The 3,470-nt window shown below is 31.2% G+C and overlaps 1 protein-coding gene across 1 annotated transcript in view; it reads right to left on the bottom strand.

The window, feature by feature from the left end:
- Positions 1-2,040: 2,040 nt before the first annotated feature.
- The window catches only part of LOC117121481 (gamma-tubulin complex component 6-like), a 46,869-nt gene continuing 45,439 nt past the window's right edge, over positions 2,041-3,470 (bottom strand). The window contains exons 11-12 of the mRNA XM_033266681.1: positions 2,418-2,481; positions 2,041-2,168 (exon numbers count right to left, since the gene is read on the bottom strand). The gene's annotated coding sequence lies outside the window, so the exon portion shown is untranslated. The remainder of the gene's footprint in view (positions 2,169-2,417; positions 2,482-3,470) is intronic.

Below are 3,470 nucleotides of genomic sequence, written 5' to 3'. Positions count from 1 at the left end.
CATTCATGTGGATGAGACATCAAATGTTTTGTATGCAGCAGTTTGGCCCAATAGCTGTGTGTACATGTTTGACATGAATAATGACAAGACCATCAAAACAATAGGGTCACATGGTACAAAAGAAGGTCAAATGAGTAATGTCATTGATGTTACTCTTACTAACCAAGGACACCTTCTTGTATTGGAGTATTACAACAGTAGATTACAATTATTTAATAATGAGGGAAGGTTCATAAAAGTCCTTGTTCAAGCAGGTGATGAGGATGATAAGGTAAATTCTCCAAGAACAGTAATAGTTGATGAGGATGACAACATCATTATATCAAGTCAACGCAAACTACAGCTATTCAGTAGTGATGGAAATTTCATAAAAAGAATTGATAAACCAGAAGATGGAATCAACATTCCAGAGGGATTATCCATCATTTCATATCATCCAAGGAGACTTGCAGTAGCAAATCGTGGTGACAATACAGTAAAAATATTCAATTATTAAATAGTGACAGTCCTCTTGCTTCACTTGTTTGTTTTCAACAATTCAAATTTATAAGTGTAGGAATATCTACATATTCATTATTTCATATCATCCACATAGAGTTAAGTTATGGATCTTAAACTTAAAATAATTATTGAATACTAAAGTTGGCATAATGATTATAAACCTGTTAAACAATAATACTATAATCTGCAAACCTCAATTGTTTACAGTGTAGTTCTCATCAAATTTGAATCACACATTACCTTATGATTTTATATTTTTTTACAAGTTTTTAACCATATAATGCATATACATGTAATTTTCTTGCATATTGATTTTACTTTTCAATCTATTGGGGCTTTTTTGTAATCTATCAACTTGTATCTCTTTGATTTTCATAAATTTTGATATTTGCATGTTTCTTTATTTTTTTTTTAATTCCTGTATATTTCCTTTTTGTTTTTCTGTATAAAAAACCTAACAAGCTCACAACAGAGTGTATATTATAAACACACCAGACAGACATTCATATCCATTAAATAAATTATTCTGGTATATATTTAATTTTTCTTACAAACTTGAATCTGCCTAAATAATCTGATTCAAAGTGGTTGGACAGGGAAATATTTAAAAGTGGGGGGGGGGGGGGTGGTGTTAAGCATTTTATTATTTCATCATCATAAAAAGGATATACTGTATATAATTTAGTAGTCAAGCTTAGCTTTAGTTTACATTCATCTTAAATGTAATCTGTATTCAACCAATAAATTTATAGATATTAATGTGTACTTTGACAAAAATAATATCTGAATCTGATACGTATGTACAGTATAATAAGCAATTAGTAGAACTCCGCATAGTACAATATAGGAAAATTATTATACAGAGGTTGGATTTGCTGAGGCCCTGCAAGGCCTAAAGGAAATTTTTGAATGCATTAAATGTAACCTAATTTTCCATCAGCGTATGATGCATGATCTACTAATTGCTTAACAAGTCAATCGCCATCTGTTAATTTCAGTTTTTGATAACCAACTGTTGCTATAGTGATATCATCAGTATACGTGTGCGTACTTATATTTAGCTGTACGCGTTTATTAACTACACATCAGCAGTACAGTATGGATACGATGAATAATTATTGTAATTTGGGTTGTGTTCGAAAGAACTTGTTTGTAATGAGTATTTTGATAGACTTTCGTCAAAGAAATAAACATTTTTCAGCATTTGAGAGAGAATACAGACACTGACCTCTTTGGTCGGTGCATGCAGACAGGTAAAATCGTGCGATGATATCATAAGTAGGCTAGGCCATGCCTAGTATTAGGAGGTGGCCTGGGCGGCCTCTTGCCTGGCTGTAGGCCTACATCTAAATGTGTTCCTTGAGTCTTTAAAACAGGTCTAGAATATTCCTATTAAACGTTCAGTTTGTTGAGTTTATGAGGGTCCATTGATTCAATTAATTCCTTAATTGTTCATAATTAATATTGAATTTGAAGTAACTCGGTCAAGTATTACAAAAAACTGTATATCCATGATTACTCAAGATTGAATCGTATGATATAGTTCTTAACACACAAATCAAACAATTGGTCAAACCTTAAATGAAAATCTTTGAAAATGTCTGATGGCTCTTGGCAGACCAGATGACACAGTATTTACTTTGCTCCGCCTCCTCCTCATCTGTGTTCTGATATCAACGAAATAGAAAAAAAAGAGTTTAACAAGTCATCTATTAGGTGTTCCAGATACTCTTTACGATTGCTCAAGAAGTAAATTCAATTTGTTTTATTTTTTGTATGAGGACAGAAATTTCTATTTAGCTTTTGATGTAAAATGTTGGTACAACACTTGCAATTGATTCGATATTAAAATACATTATAAAGAAAAAATAAATAAATACATTTCAAATGAAAAAGTAATCCAGTAAATTTTTCACCTCTTGCTTCCAGCTCTTCCTTATTCTTCTTCTTGCATGGACTCTGCTGCCGTTGTTTGATTTGCTGAAGACGAAAACAAAACCCGGCTATGGATGAAAAAAATAGTCATGTAAAAACAAGAAAACATATTAGAATGTTTTAAATTTCACACAGATTAAAAAATTAAAGTGATATAAATTTCACACAGAATAATATTTTAGAGTACTTTAAATTTCACACATTAATATTAAAGTGCTTTAAATTTCAGATTCATATTAATAACCTGTACTATCCCCTATTTAAAAAAAATTAAATTGACACTTTTCAGGAAAATAATAATACTGCTCTAATATATAGCTTTAAACATAAGACAATTATATATTTTCTTAATTAAGACACATAGTAGAAAAAAAATGTGGATAATTAATTTTTTTATGTCATGTGACCTCATTAAGTATTCAAAATGGCCACCAAAACAAATAAAAAAAAACATTTTTTCACATTTTTAGCCTATATACTGCCACCTATTATGTTATTATTGTCAGAATCATAATATGAAGGGACAGGGAATTCAGTAAGCTCTCAGGAACACCAAAAATTTTGAAAATAGAGCAGCAACAAATGTGGTTTTTATGTCATTTTTTGTGTATGTCATTCCAAACACATCACTATAACTCAATAGAAAAAATATGCATTCTGAAAATATACCAAGACCAATTTTAGCCTATATGCTGCCACCTATCACACAAGGAAGAGACTGAATGTGACCTGCATCGTTTAACTAGTAGCTTGGCTTGGCTAGGACATAATAACCCCTTGGGAAACATTAAGATAAACAGCGGTAGCGATCATTTAAAATGCTTCATACTTGGAATCCAACTTGAGACCACACTCATCACTGCAGTACTCGTTTTCCTCTCTTGTAACTTAAGTGCAGTTTGGTCGTAACATTTCCTAAAAACATTTCTAACTTTATCATTTCATCGGTAACACCTGTCTCTTATACACATCTAGATGTGTATAAGAGACAGAATCTGTATTCAACCAATAAATTTATAGATATTAATGTGTAC

The sequence above is a fragment of the Anneissia japonica genome, unplaced genomic scaffold (assembly GCF_011630105.1).
Source record: "Anneissia japonica isolate Jap-2015-1 unplaced genomic scaffold, ASM1163010v1 scaffold1699_len65488_cov165, whole genome shotgun sequence".
In the NCBI taxonomy this organism is placed as follows: domain Eukaryota; kingdom Metazoa; phylum Echinodermata; class Crinoidea; order Comatulida; family Comatulidae; genus Anneissia; species Anneissia japonica.
This window is presented reverse-complemented; position numbering and strand designations above follow the sequence as displayed.